The following is a 16,866-nucleotide window of genomic DNA, read 5'->3' on the forward strand; positions in this document are numbered from 1 at the left end:
TAACTGCTGGTCCCGCACACAAGTAATTTTCTCTTAAAATGTTTATGTTCCTGCTTAGGGCTATCTAATTCTTTAAAGATGTCACCCACTAACAAAAATTTTATCACAGAATTTAGAGGAAAATGTTATGTAAAAGTAACTAAATGAATACGAACTATTATAGTTAGTTCATGACTTCATTCTTGAGCTATGTGTTGCCGTCTGTGTTCTACAGAAATTAATGCACACAAAAAAGAATCATTATTTCTATTTGTTTATACTACCAGCAGCCCTGAAGGAGGAAATTTTTCATGTCTCGCTTAAATTCCAGCTATGGAAATTTCTCCTTGATCTATACTGAACAAGATAAAACTGGCATCTTACAAAAGCTTCCTCATTGTGACTCATTTCTTCTCCCCAGCACATTTTATCATTCTTTATTCACTTACAATAAAAAGCCTCAAAGCCTCCTAGGCCTTTTTTAGATGAGACATCTTCAAAAAGTTCATGAACAGTACCTACTATAAAAAAAATAAAACTACGCATTGATTTCAAATTTTTTTGCGCCAAAATAAACTCATACTTTAATTTCCTTTTCCACAAACTTTCTGAAGTACCCTCATACACTATTTCTCTTTTCATTGTTTGTTGCATCGTCAGGCATGAGCGTCCTACCTGAAGGCCATTTTTCAGATCAACAAGAGACAGGTAAAAAAGGATGCTTCCCAAATCCGCTGAGTAAGAGTCATTTGCTCTGATTATCAAAAAGAATGATTCCCGGCCTTCCAACCAGAATGTAGAATTGGTCTGATGAGATCCGTTCATTCGACGGACGCTTTTGGTGCTCAACTGCCAATTACCGGGAAAGCAACTATGAATGTGCAGACTTGAAATACGATGAGGTCCCGACCTTGAAGAGCCCTGTCTGCAGAAGGATGATAAACACACCCGCAGCCACAGCATGTGCTAGAATAAAGGTATGAGCAGACTGCCATGAGGCCTCCGCTGGGCCAGGAGCTACTCTTCAGTGGGTGAGGAGTGGGAACTGGCTAAGCGTAAGCAAAGGCAGGGAGTGATCTGAGGCTGATGACGATGGCTAACAGTCATCACTTTGCTGAGTGCTTTATATACAAGGGGAGCTCAAAACATTCCCGGGGAGCCAGGCAGTGGGCCAGCTGCAGTGCAGCTAGACCCACACAGGAATGGTCCTGAGTTCGCATCCCAGGATCTCCTTGGGCACTCCAAGCGTACGCCAGGCACCAGCTGAGACTAGGAGTAGATCCTAGTGTGGGGACCCTGATGGAGGTAACTATCTCTGTCTCTGTCTCACTGTCACTGAAGAAATAAATACACTTTTTTAAAAGTTCATGAAAAATAGGCTTTAAAATATGAGTTTATTTGGGTTCCAAATTTTGAAATTCATACAGTTTTTTTTTTTTTTTCATAGAGCACATTTTCCAAGAACTCTTTGAAGACCCTTCCTATAACATCACACTCAATTTTTCCAACAGTGGTCATCCCAGTATTCTGATGAACAACATTTTGGTTGTAAAAAAAGCAGCTAAATATTTTTGTTTATTAAAAAATAATAATAAACAGAATTAAACAATTAAGTCTTTTTTAAAAAATTAAAAAATAAATACACTAGATAGAGGATCCAAAGTTAGGAAGAGAATGCCATTATTCATATTGCGTTTCGAAGGCTCAGGGCCCTTGCTCTGCTCTGGGGGGAACAAAACGTTCCAGTCAGGCTATCAGCAAGTCTCCATGTCCTGCCTCTGAACCTGACTATCAATAGCTCTTCCACCTTCCCTGTGAGGAGCTCAACGTCTTGAGAACATTAGAAATTTCTGGAGCACCATTGTGCCCCCTCACAGCATGCTTCCCTGAATTTCAAGCCTCACTCCACTGCTAAAAGGTTCTTCTTCAATGTGTTTCCACAAGCTGACCATGTAACTCCAGAGCTACTGACCACGGTATGGCCTACAAGTAGAGATGCCCATGCAAAAGCCTCCTAATGATTTACCAAACTCAACTGTACAGTTGACACACAATTCTCAGTGACGCAAAATAGAAATTTGCTTAGTCCTAAGTCTTCTTTCATTCTGTCACAAGTGGCAAAATAGAATCTGAAAACGATCAGATAAATGGCTTCTCAGGGTAAGAAAAAAATAAGAGTAGAAGTGATATTTTTTAAGAGACCAAATTAACACATCATTACCTCATTCTTTCCAGATCTCGAATCCTGTTTACTGGAAGTTTCTTCCAAAAAGCATTTCACCTTCTCAACCTTTTCCATGCACGGAAAAAAGGCCATTTTCTCCAGCCGGTTGCTTTTGTAACACGTGTTGATTTCCCCCAGCCTCTTCACTTTTAACATCTTGGAGGTGAGTCCGATTAAGCTGCTGTCTGGAGTATGGCTTTTGTCTCCCTCTGTCTCCGACTTGTAAATGAAGACACGGTCTTGACTTTTCAGTGCTCCCTTCTCTTGACTGTAAAGAAAGTAAACAAAGAAAGATCTTGACACTTACTCACATGTTTGACTTCTAGGGAAAATGGCCAGTAAGAATTTGGTAGTCTTCTTTTAAACTAGATAGAGGAGGGGCTGGCAGGTGACATGGTAGTTAAGGCACTGGACTCCCACATGGTTCGAGTCCCAGACATGGTGGCTTGCTTTTTCACTTTCCCTTTCTCTCTGCCTGTCTCTGTCTCTTTCTGGTGAACACACATGCCTTGCAGCAAATTAAAAAAAGAATAATAAACAAAATTAAACAATTAAGTCTTTTTTTAAAAATTAATAAATAAATAAACTAGATAGAGGATCCAGCATTAGGAAGAGAATGTTTTTATTCATATTGTGTTTCCAAGGCTGGAACTTTAAAAGGAAAAAAAAAAAAAAGGTTTTTCTTTTTTCACTTTTTCCTATAAAAACAAATAGTAAGAATCTCAAGTTTCACTGGATGACTAAATATTTCCCTCATTACATAAAATGAGATGTATATCAAGTGGCCAGCGTCAACAGAGAAAATTAAGTATCTTTGAGATTCACTGGGATTGCAAGTTTTGCTCCAGGCTTCCCTGCAGGGGATTGCCTGTGCTTCCCATAGGAATTCTGCCTCCTCTTGGGAGGGGTCTCCGCCAAATAAGTCCCTCTCCAGAGTTCTTCCCCGCCTACATTTTAAAATGCCAGGTGCTTATTTTTAAAAAGAGATTTGTTTCCTTATAACCCTCTTACATGAAGGAGGTTTGCAGAGACATTCCTCTGCATGGCTTATGCTAAGTACTGAGAAATGGTTATGTACTGGGAAATTTGAGCTCCTGCACTTTCCTCAAAAATTAAGTAATGCACAGGACATATAATAGCACTTTGATACTAGAGACACATAAACACGAATGCATCTCCACATCATGGTGATGTAGGGACAGAGCGAAATGGAGAGTGAGAGAAACAGAGAGATCTGAATTTGTGATCGTTTTCCAGGGCTGAATCCTGAGGCCCTCTGCTGGCAATTTTCTGAAAATGGCCTCTTTGAGCTATTTCTTTAAATTGTCTGTAATTCTTTCCATGAGACTTCATCGTTCATTTCCACAACTCATGTAGTCAAATCAGAAACTTGAGTTCCAAAGTACCTAAAATCCAGTGCTCTATGAAATTCATCTTAGTTACATAAAGAGCTGACAGACTGATCAAAATGCAAATAATGTCAACCAGCGTTTTACTGATACATCATACAGGGTTGTTGGAACAGTATCATCTGTTGGAGTACATCGGCAATTAAACTTTAGATTTTAGTTGTAGTCGGTCTTAGAAATAACCATACAGCTGTCTCCTTATTTGAGTAATTATTTTTGCATAGAAAAAACGCATCATGACTTTTCCGACAACCCAACAGATCATTATTAGCATTCTTTCAAACATGCCTAAAAAAAAATCATTATTAAAATAAGGAAACAGATGCATGACTATTTCTAAGGCCAACTATGACTAAAATATAATGTTTAATTGCCGATGGTATTCCAATTAGAACAGGGAATCTCATAAAAATCAACCTATGAAAACAAAAGCTTCTGTCCAGGATAGAATCGTTTTGCAAAGACATATTAGACAGTAAGACTTATCTGAAGTTTAGTACGAATTGCTATTTAAGGCAACACAGAGAGAAAGGAAAGGGCATTCGAGAGGGTAGAACAACATACGAGAATAATTACCATTCACAGAGAACATCATACAGTTTGAACTGCTCCAAATGTCGAGTGTAAGTTCCAGCAGGTAAAACAAAAAGAGATTTGGAAGAACTCAAACTGACTGCAGCATGTTCTAGTAAGTCTTCACTCTCAGTCAAGATAAGTCTTCTGAAAAGACAAGTGTCCACTATGGGAGGAAGTGTCCTCGCTCTCAAATGCCACTTTGAGCCCCTGTTTAAAGTAATATGGTCCTTGATCTCATGTTGCTCAGCTGTTGCCTTCTTAGTCAGATGGAGAAGAATATTAATTTTAGACACCGGGCTTTTCAAGGCTGATGGCTCCATTTCAGGGGTCAGGTAAGGAGAGGATGAACTGGGGACGCTAGATGAAATATCACCTTCACCTTTCCCTTTCGCCGTGTGGCAATATCTCGGCATTATAAACTGGATTTGTCCTTTGTCCTTGGTGACCGCGTGCCCGGCCTGCCTGCCCCTTTCAGACTCATGATTATTTAAGGGTTGGTTCCCAGTAGGGGGATTCTGGGTGTGGAACCCCCTCACAGCCAACTCAGTCTGCCCATCATACACTTCGAACGTGTCTACATGAACCTAGGAGACCTGAAAAGACTAAGCAAGATCGTTTTAATTTTCTCAATCCCTCATGGCATTTGCCACGTCTCCGACTGTTTATAGCTCTAGGGAAAGGTCAAAAGCACAGGCATCTGAGTGGGTATGAAGAAAACAGGAATGAATTCTTCATACGCTTCCCTTACAAGCAAACACTGGTTTGGGCTGCAGACCAAGGGCAAAAGACTTAACCTTGAAAACAACCTGCCTCTCTGGTTCTAAGTGACAGAAAACTTCCATTGCCTAGAAACTAGAATTAGTGTTACAGACAACTCCACCATTTTCAGGGCCCAGCCAACTGTCATCTCTTATTTGGAGCCTTTGCTGACCCTCTACGCCTCACCCCTACGTTTGCTGACCCTCTATGCCTCACCCCTACATCTACACCCCCATCCCTACAGCAGGCTCTAAACACTCTTTTGCTTTTTTAAATTCTTATTTTTTTTTAATACAGATTAGTGCATTCCACATAAAATAATACACGTTTTTCATTTTTACGTAGCATTTAAAGAATGAAAAAAAACAAACTTTGGGGATAGCCAGACCCAGTGGTAATATAACTCTCTGCAGGGTTGACCCACATGGGAAGGTTCCAGATTAGTGTCTGAAGAACTCTGAATATTCTAGGTATGTGCCCGTGATCCAGAGTTGGCTGAGGCTGGGGGTGGATGGTGGCATGAAAGATTGTGTTAGGGGTTTGATCTATCTCTCTCTCTCTCTCTCTCTCTCTCTCTCTCTCTTTTTCTTTTCCTTGCAGCAGAAAGAAATACTCAAAAGCAAAAAAAGTTAAAAATGAAACAAAACTTTTGATGTTTTTCAAGGATTAGAGAAATCCTAGGGAGAGTAACTATAGAACTATCTATTTGTGAAATATAAATTATCTGACCAAATTATTATTAAAAGACTGAGTGAGTGTGAGATTACCAATATTTTTTTCTTAGATGTTTTTGCTATAGGGCGCGTGTGCTTGCCAGAGACATAGAGAGACAGAAAGCAAGAAATTACCCCCGACAGGGTATGGCATGCAACAATCCCTTCTCCTCCATTCTCTTCTTGGGATCTTGGACACGCATGCACGCACATGTGCCTGGCGTGAGTTTAAGTCACCAGATCCGGGACTCGAACAGCAGTCGACTACATGGGAGTCCAAACATAGACATAGCCATTATGCCAACTGCTCCTCCCAAGGTTAGCAATATTTCTTAGGGTAATCACATTGTGTAAAAATACTGGTAAAGTAACAAATTTCCCCACCGAAAGAAAACGTGTGTGGCTGGCTGCTGATTCAACCACATCCTCCACGCAGACCATCACAACAACAAAATCGAACTTTCCAACCTCTTGGCTCCAGCAAACCAGCCAGCCACGGGCTCTAGTGAGCCAGAGACCAGTGACATTTTCTCCTTTAATTTTTATTTTAAATATATTTTTTTGTTTTAGACCTATAGAAAAAGCACGAATATAGTTCCAAGGATTCCCCCCCACACACACCTTGCATCCCATTTCCCTCTGTTTTTAATAACGTGTAGCGGTATGGTACCCTTGGCACAATTAAGGAGCCAAAGTCGACATACTGTTATTAAATGAACTCAATACTTCATTGCAGAGGGCTTTTTGCCCTGATGTTACTTTTCGGTTCCAGATCCCACGGAGGATTCTGCATTACCTTTTGAACCATTTGATAGGGATTGGCTATGGATGTGAGAAAAAGGATGACAGACAAGGATAACTTTCTACCTTTTTCCCTGGCACTCGAAGGACTTTCACTGAGTTGAAGAAGGACAAGAGGGGAGGAAATCTGAAGAGGAAGGGTCAGGGGCCAGGTTTTGGCAAGCCCATTAGATGATGTTAACATGGAATAGGTTGGGAGTTAGAAATCTTGAGTTCAAGGGAGGCCTGTAGGCTGTAGGGGTGTAGGTCGGAAGTCATCACACAGATATTCCCATGCACAATATGTACTCAGTAAATATCTGCTGATTAGTTACTAGGTAATTTATTACTACCACTGTGTCTTCTCGTATAAAGCAAACATGGCTCCAGTCCCAGTAGCATGTGTTAGATGTTGCTGCTCCACAGGCTGAGGCCACACAGGAGTTCTGGGTTCAACTCCTGACACAGTGGACATGGTGTGTACAGCTATGAATAGGCCCATCAGCACTTTTCCAGTATTTTTGTGATATTTTGGTGTTATACCTTTTTTTTTTTTTTGAGAGGTTTTCACTATAGGGCGCATGCGCTTGCCAGACAGAGAGAGACATAGAGACAGAAAGCGAAAAATCACCTTCCAGGGGGGGATGGTCACGCCGCAATCCCTTCTCCTCCATTCTCCTCTCGGGATCTTGGGCACGCACGCACACGTGCCCAGCGTGAGTTCTAAGCCACCAGGTCCAGGACGCGAACCGCAGTCGACTACATGGAGTCCAGCGACATAGTCATTACGCTAACTGCTGGTTCCCTAGTGTTATACCTTTTTAAAAAATACTAAGATCAGGAAAACAGCGTTCCACAGAGCCATGGAAAATAATCCCTTTTCAAGGGACATTTCCATTAGCTGAGTAAGAGAGTTCAGAGTGTGCCGTCTAAGGAGGAGTAAGAGAGTTCAGAGTGTGCCGTCTAAGGAGCCGAGCAAATCTGCATCGCTGACAGCTCTGTCTACTGGTTGGCATTCAAAGCAGGCTGGATAATGCTAATAGTTTCTATTTGCACACAACATTCGGGATGTTTCCAGCACAACAAGTCCTCTTGGGCATTTACACACAGAAAAGGCCAATCCATGGACCTGGAAAGTAAATTGGTGGTTGCGTGGGGCTGGGAGTAGAAACGGATCGGCTTTAAATAGAATGTTATCGGGTAACAGGGATGTTAAAAAAAAACTACTGTGATGGATGATAGCACGACTCATTCAGTTTCTTACAACAATACTGAATTCCTACACTTAAGATTAGTCCATTTTATGATATATAAATTATGCTTCAATAATGATATTAAGAAAAAAATCAGTAATATGATTGATAAAACATAAGCTTGTTGAAACAAGAGGAAAAAGGAAGTGCTATTGAACAGTTTGTGGTCAGCTGTTCTGGGTGACCATGGCTGGTATCCAGACAGACATAAAGTATGCTCTATACTTGCCAGGTCACGTGGGGCAGAAGAGAAAGAAGAGGAAATGGTTAATGGGGAGAGTTGACCCTTCCAGTTTTATTCTCCTGGTCTGAATACCATGAGTAAAAGATTTTTGTAATTAATAGAATAACTAATGGTCATTTAAAAATAATTTCTGTCTCTGTTATTTGCTTGGAGATAGAACGCTTTGTGCAAGGAGGGTAATTGTGTAACAGAATGTCCAGATTTTTTCACACTTTAGTTTGATACTAGACCTTTACATTTTCCAAGTGACAGTAAAGAGTTCAATAATATATAATAAGAAATAAAAATAAGGTGCCAGCAGGTGGTGTAATGGTTAAAGGAGCTGGATTCCCACATGGCTGACTGTAGAGTTCAAGTCCCGGACCTGGTGGCTTGCTTTCTTGCTTTCCCTTTCTCTCTCTCTCTCTGGTCAAATTTTAAAAAATAATAATAACGAATGGAATTAAGTAAATTAATATTTTTAGGAAAAGAAATAAAAATTACATATAATTGTTTTAAAAAAACTAGGTAAAAATATGGATAGAACCAGTTAAAATTAACCTCTTTCAGAAATATATTAAACGATGTTTCAGTTCGTTACTTCAATAGTGGTTGCATAAGTTGTTCTTCTAATTTTATCCCCTTTTTACTTTCTTGTTAAATGTAATACGTGTCACTAAGTTAATGCATGGTTTAGAAACGTGTGACAGTTCAATGAGAACAAAGTACATTATGCAAATACTACTCATAAATAAACTTCCAAAGCTCTTAGATAACTTTCATATCTTTTTTGTGAAATATTTTTCCTTTCCTTCCCTTCCCATTTCTCACAAAAACCTTCCAACCTACAGGAAGTTTGAAAGAATAATACAATAAATGTCTCTACACCCAACCCCCCCAATTCACCAAAGGCTAGTGTTTTCTACATTTGCTTGCTATCTCTTATAAGTTGCAGATCTCATGAATTTTCACCCCTAACTATATGAGCATATGTCTCCTGACAACGAAGACACTTTATCACATAACAGTTAAAAAAAAAAAAAAAAAAAAGAAGGGTCGTATAGTGTATTTAATTACCATGTCTTTTTAATCTCCTTGTATCTATTTAGGAAACTGACACCTAGTCTTTTATTTATTTATTTGTTTTTAATCCTTCATGACGGTGATATTTTTGGAGACTCCAGACAAAATGCTTTATTTATTTATTTGTTTATTTCTTTTTCTTTCTTTCTTTCTTTCTTTTTTTTTTTTTTTGAAGAAGTTTTCGCTACAGGGTGTGTGCGCTTGCCAGAAAAAGAGAGACAGAGACAGAAAGCAAGAAATCACCCCCCCAGGGGGGATGGCCATGCCACAATCCCTTCTCCTCCATTCTCCCCTCAGGATCTTGGGCACACACGCGCACACGCCTGGCGTGAGTTTTAAGCCACTGGGTCCGGGACTCGAACACCGGTCAACTACATGCAAGTCCAGTGACATAGCCATTACGCCAACTGCTGGTCCCTTCATTTGTTTATTTTTTGGAGATATTTTTGCTATAGGGCGCATGCACACTCCAGAGACACAGAAACAGAGAGACAGAAAGTGGCCGTGCTGCAATCCCTTCTCCTCCATTCTCCTCTCAGAATTTTGGGCACACACGTACACACATCCAGTGTGTTTTAAATCACCGGGCACAGGACTCAAGTCGCAGTCGACTATGTGGGAGTCCAGCAACGTAATAAATATGCCATCTGCTGGTCCCAGACAAAATGCTTTATAAAATGTCCTCAACTTACATTGCCTGATGGTGTCTTCATGTCTGGAACCAGATTATACATGTGGCAGGAAAACCGCAAAAGTGATGTACCTTTCTCAGAACCTTACGACAGATGACACATGATGTCAGCTTGCCTCATTATGAATGACGTTAAGTTTGGTGGTATGATTAAGGTAGTGTCTGCCAAATTTCTCCAGTATAAAGTTCCCCTTTCTGTTTGAATCAATAAGGAACTTAGATCCATCCTTGCCTGAATCATGTGATTGTCAAATGGTGATTTTCTAATTCTACCATTTTTTTCTATACTTAATAATTGGTACTCTTCTATAGAGAGGAGTTCTCCCTCCTCATTCTGAAGCTTCTCCCTTTTTAGTACTAGTACGAACTCCTGGATTTTTTTAATGAACATATGCTTCCTATAGTCTTCATTCCTATATTCGAATTGTCCCAGATTGGACAAAAGAAACATCATTGAACTAGCTCCTGTGTCCTCTGGACATCTCACTATAGCTTTTTGAGTACTTCCTTTCTTTCGGTACCTTCTCCACCCTATTTCTGAGATCTGCCATTTCTTCAAGACGCCCTGCTTCTGTTTGGAAAATGGTATTTAAAGACCAAGACTTGGACACTCTGAGAGTTCTTTGGTACTTATACTGTTATTGTTAATTCCTCCAGTGGACAGAGATAGGAAATGCAATTTTTTAAAAAACATCATGCATTCATAGAGCCTTTTTGCCCCTTCCCCAATCCCCCATATGTATCTCCCTCCCGCTGATTCTTTAAGCCTAAAAATAAAAGAAGAAAATAAAATGCTTGCTATATAGTAAAACTCATGCTTGTGACTATCCATCGCAAACAACTGGGGAAAAATTTAAGCATGTTCATGCTCAATTTTTCAAAAAGCCCATCCTACGGCGTGAATCATCACTTTCTAGTTTTAAGAATTGGAGGAAGAGTGTATTTATATTGAATTCTTGGGAATGTTCTTCTACCTTCTAAATTGGAAGTGGATTTCAGGAGCTAGAAGAAGCTTATGACAGTAACAAGGCATGAAATTACAGAAGCGCAAAGCCTAAGTCATGCTCTTTGGACCAAATGTTGGCTTGCTTTTCCCAAGATGGTAAGGTTCAGGGGAGAAATTTTCCACAGGGAAAAACACTGCAGTGGAGAGTGTATTAATAACTGATGGGGAGCTAGGTGGAAACTTCACATACTCTCAGGGATGTGCTATTTCCTATTAAAGGTAAAAGTTTTATTTTTAGGTAGAACATAAATTGGGCTGTTGTGTAAGTTTCACAATGGGTTGTCAGCTTTTATTTTACATGTTCAAAAGCACTGAAAACTTTGGGGTACAAAAGTACAACAGCGGCTGGTAAAAGACATCGTAAGTCTCAGTTCATACATAGAAAACATGTTCAATGTGAATGAAGCCTGGGAGGAAAAGGTTGGATGGGCACACTCACATTTTTCTGGTAAGAACACTCATTGCTCTAATGTTCATGTAAGGTACTTTGGCCATGTCCTTGGATCCCAAAATTACATTTGTAAGAATTTTACCCTGAAGAAATAGAGCTCTACACAAAATACTATCTTGGAAGATATCATGACATTTGAATAGAACCTAAGTAGAACAATTGGTTAAATATAAACAACACTTCCATAAGAAAGAACATTATACTTCTATTAGTCAGATGTAAAAGAATATCTAACAATATGAGAAAAAAAATCAATGTTATTGTTAGGGAGAAAGGGCAGATTGTAGAATAGTGTATGCAGTAACATCCCAATTTTTTTACAACGAATTACACTATTAATATATAGGTGGATGATAATATTGATAGATACACAGTCAGAAAAATAGGTAACATTGCTACACCAAATATGGTTTATGGCTTTGCTAGAGTTACCAATTTTTTCTAAAATAAATATGTCTAAAATAAATACATAAATACAATAGGAAGACTAACCCAATGAGAAATTCATTGCCTTGGGAGACAGATTATATTTGAGCCTGCAGCTCACTACCTATGTAAACCCAGAATCATTGCCCAGTCTTCCTGAGCCTCAGTTTTCCTCATCTGTCAAATGAGAGTAATAATAATACTTACCTTAAAAATTTGTGGAGGAGTAAGAAATAAGATATGTTTCTTTATATATTATTCATGTATATTACTGTTATTAATGTGACTAAATCTCATAAAAAGAAAAAAGGATCAGCTGAAAAATCAGTCTAGATTCCAAAGAGGAAAAATATTTCTGATTATTTCAATGTTTTAAATCCACAGTGCAAAATTACATACATTTAAGATTTTTTTCATTTTTTTCTTTCATTTATTTTTTTTTTCCTGACATACATATGGAGAATACATAAAACTGTAAGCACAGCTTAAGAAATTATTATAAACACCCATAAAGCCATAACCAGGCAACAAACTGAAATGCTGCCAGCCCCCCCAAAATCCCATCCTTTTGTTCACCCCCTTGGTCTAACCACTAATATGAATTTTTTATAATAATCTCCTTGATGCTCTTTGCAGTTTTACTGCTTACATGGACATTCTAAATATAGACCTCTGGGGTTTCTTTTTTCTATTTATTTAACATTCACTTACTATATATCATTACTGTCTATCATTTATATTCATTCACTATATCTCACTACAGCATACAAAATGAATTTTCCCATCCAAAATACACTGAATAATGGCCCAATCAAAGACATTACCATACCTATTATCACAGATAATTTTCCATTTTGTGTTTCTCAACTGTTTTACTTCTTTCTTTTTTCTCCTCTTTCTTTTTTCCCCCTTGATTCCCTCCCTCCCCCCCCTGCCTTTTCCCCCCCTCCTGCCACACTGTCTCTGGTGTCCACAGTTGCTTTTAATACAAAGGTATGGAGATGCCTTTATATTATTTACTATTTCAGTTTCTGCCATAGAGTGCAGATATTCAGTATTTATTAAGTGGGGATACAAGACCTATCTTTCATAGTCTGGCTTGCTTCGCTTAAAGAGTAAATCTTCCATATATGTCCACTTTCTATCAAATGCTAGGATCTCATCATTTTTTTTTATGGCTGAGTAGTATTCAACAGCCTTAAGCTCCATGCCATCTGCTGGCCCTTTTACTCATTTTTTATTAAATTCTCTGTCATTTTACTTATCTCTATGTTAAAACTTTTTAAGTACCCTAAATATTGTGCTTGATAGTAATGTGTGTTGCAGATGTCTTATATTTTCATTCATTTTTGTGGTATCATCTAATAAATAAATAGAAGTTCTTCATTTCTATGTAATCAGATACATTCATATTTTCCTTTATGGTTAATGCTTTTCTCTTGTGTTATTAAAAAAAAAATCCTTTCCCCCATCCCCAGGGAGTATAAAAAATTCTCCCGCATTATTTTTAAATACTACATAGTATGTCTTTCAGATTTAAGAGATAATTTTGCTTACTATGTATAAAGTAAGACCAATTTCTTTTAAAAATTATTTCTTCCATGAGAAAGAACAAGCACCTCTGAATAGGGTCTTCACACTGTGATCCACCCCCTAGCCCCAACCAGCCTGAATCATATTCATAATCACACATGCTTGGCATCTACAGGGAAGCTCCAGGCCACGAGCCTGGGACTTCCCCATAAGGGACTAGTTATGTTACTGCTATGCCACCATCTGGCCACAAATGATATTTATTTATTTAGGAGAGATTTTTGCTATAGTATACGTGCAATTGCTGGAGAGACAGAGACAGAGACAGAGACAGAAAGCAAGAAATCACCCCCCATGGGGGATGGCCACGTCACAATCCCTTCTCCTCCATTCTCTTCCTAGGATCTTGGGCATGCATGTGCATGTGCCTGGCGTGAGCTTGAAGCCACTGGGTCCAGCACCCAAACTGCGGTTGGCCATGTGAAAGTCCAGTGACATAACTGCTATGGCATCTGCTGGTCCCCAAATTTTATTTTTTAAAAACATAGCCTCTCTGTATCATTTATGGAAAGTCCAAGTTGTCTCACCAATTTGCAGGGCTACCACTACTGTATATCAAATATCTATAGGTTTGTTTCTGGGCTTTCTTTTCTGTTTCAATGTCTATTTACCTATCCCTGTCTTTCTTTTTTTTTTTGCTATAGGATGCGTGCGCTCACCAGACAGACAGAGAGACAGAGAGACAGAAAGCGAGAAATCACCCCCCAGGGGGATGGCCACGCTGCAATCCCTTCTCCTCCATTCTCCTCTTGGGATCTTGGGCATGCACGCACATGCGCCTGGCGCGAGTTTAAGCCACTGAATCTGGCACTCGAACCGCGATCGGCTACATGGGAGTTCAGCGACATAGTCATTACGCTAACTGTTGGTCCCCCTATCCCTGTCTTGATGCCATATTGTCTTGATTTCTATTGTCTTTATACTAAGCCTTCCTATTTAGTACACCAAAACATTATCTCACCTGTTCTTCAGAAGTGTCTTGGCTGTTCTGGGGACATTGAAAATATTTTTAGAACAAGCTAATCAATTGATAGACACACACACATGGAAAATAGATTGCAACTGCATTGAAAATATAGTATATAAAGAATTTTTATTTATTTTATTTTATTTTATTTTATTTATTTATTTATTTATTTATTTATTTATTTGTTTGCTACAGGGCTTGAGCATTTACCAGACAGAAATGAAGAGACAGGGAGAGGCAAAAGAAAACCATCGAGCATGATCACACCACAATCCCTTCTCTTCTATCTTGCCCTATTTCAGGATTTGGGGAAGGCACACGCATTCATCCAGCATGTTTCTCAAGCTGATTGGTCCAGTAGTCAAACCACTCAGTTAGCCATGTGGCATCCAGTCACCTTAACCATCAGGCCATGGAGCCAGCCAAAGAGTTTAAATCTTTATACTACTGAGTGTTCGGATCTGTAAATGTGACTTATCACTCTGTTCAGGTCTTCTTCACTTTCTCTCAAGAGATTTCACAACTTTTTCTCTTTGTTGAGATCTTTCATATGTTTCATTAGATATATTCTTAGGCATGTCAGAGTTTTGGTGCTGTTTAAAAATGTTTTTTTTGTAGGGACCAGCAGTTGGCATAATGGCTATGTCGCTGGACTCCCATGTAGTCGACCATGGTTCAAGTTCCGGACCCAGTGGCTTAAAACTCACGCTGGGCATGTGTGCGTGTGTGCTCAAGATCCCAGAGGAGAATGGAGAAGAAGGGATTGCGGTGTGGCCAATCCCCCCCCGGGGGGGTGATTTCTTGCTTTCTGTCTCTCTGCCTCTCTCTGTCTGTCTGGCGAGTGCACGTGCCCTATAGCAAAAACCTCTCCAAAAAAAAGAAAAAATGGTTTGTTGTAAATCTCCTTTTCTGTCTGTTGTTTTTAATACTGAATATTTTTAATGATCATGCATGCAGAAAACTAGCTAAATTGTTTTCAGTTCAAAATATTTATCTGTACACGATTTTGAGTTTCTGTGTACACAAGCATATAATTTATAAATAAGGATAGTTCTTACCTTCCTTTCCCACTCTCATGCCCTTTACTTCTTACTTACAGAGCCTCTAACATAACACTGAACAGAAAAGGTGCTGGCAGGCAGGCATCCTGTTCCGGATTTCAAAGGAAATCCTTAACCATTTCACCACCAAGATTAATATTTGCTCTAGGATTTTCATTGTCATTATCATATTTTTAAAATTCCCTTTTATTCTGACTTTGCAAAAAGTTTTCAAATCAGGAAAGGACTTAAACTTTATTAAATGATTTCTTTTTTTGCATTTTTCAAGATTATATGATTTTTTTCTTTTAATCTTTTAATGTGATGAATAACACTGATCTTTTTTAAACATTATTTAATTTATAAATAAATTAATTTAGTTATTTCATTTATTATTATTATTATTATTATTATTATTATTAATTTGCTATTGGACATGTGTACTCACCAGAGAGAGAGAGAGACGAAAAGTGAGAAAGCAAGCCACCAGCTCTAAGAACCAAACCGTGGTCAGCCATATGGGAGTCCAGCACCTTAACCACCATGCCACCTGCTGGCCCACATTATCGATCTGCTAATGCAAAAATCAGCTTGATTTTCTAGAATAACCCAACGTGATTACCATGCATTTCTTTTGCATATAATACTTTGGTTTCTTAATATTTTATTCTTAGAATGTTTTATATCTTTGTTTATTGAATAAGGCTGACCATAGCCTTTTTTAAAGGAAATGCATAATAATACCATAATAATCCCACATAGTCTACTGTGGCTTGAGTCCTGGACCCAGCGGCTTGAAACTCATGCCAAGCACATGTGCACGTGTGCCCAAAATCCCAAGAGGAGAATGAAGGCGAAGGGAAGGCGGAATGGCCATCCCCCCTAGGGGGTGACTTCTTGCTTTCCATATGTCTCTCTGGCAAGTGCAAGTGCCTTATAGCAAAAATATCTGTAAAGAAAAAAAAAATGTCCCGGCAACCAGCAGTTAGCGTAATGGCTATGTCACTGGACTCCCACGTAGTCCACTGCGGTTCGCGTCCCAGACCCGGTGGCTTAAAACTCACGCCGGGCACGTGCGTGCCCAAGATTCCGAGAGGAGAATGGAGGAGAAGGGATTGCGGCGTGACCATCCCCCCTGAGGGGGGTGATTTCTCACTTTCTGTCTCTATGTCTCTCTCTCTGTCTGTCTGGCGAGCGTACGTGCCCTATAGCAAAAACCTCTCCCAAAAAGAGAAAAGAAAAAAAATGTCCATACTGGGTTTTCAGACTTCCTTCTTTTATATGCATTTAGAGTAGAAATTTCTCTCTGAAGCTCGCCGTAGACACACCTCAGAAGTTTATGCAATATTTTTAATCATTGAGTTTGAAATATTTTATTTTTAAATTTTCTCTTAGTTTTTGCCTAGTAGTTCCTTAATATTTTGTCAGGTTTCTAATGCTTTTAAAATGATTTGTAAGATATTTTATTCAGTATTTTTAGTCATTTTGAGCAGCAGTATTGATTTGAATTTCACAGTTGTCATTATCAGAAATGGATGCTGTATAGAAGTTTATATTTTTATCATTTAGTTTGAAATATTTTGACTTAGGGAATTTTTAGAGTAAGAATTACTTTCTGTAGATGGGGTCTACTGGGAGCACTTCCCATTTAGAACTGAAGCAGGTTCTGAGCTAAAGGCTCCCTGTGCAACCT

The sequence above is a fragment of the Tupaia chinensis genome, unplaced genomic scaffold (genome assembly GCF_000334495.1).
Source record: "Tupaia chinensis unplaced genomic scaffold, TupChi_1.0 Scaffold138812_1, whole genome shotgun sequence".
Classification (NCBI taxonomy): domain Eukaryota; kingdom Metazoa; phylum Chordata; class Mammalia; order Scandentia; family Tupaiidae; genus Tupaia; species Tupaia belangeri.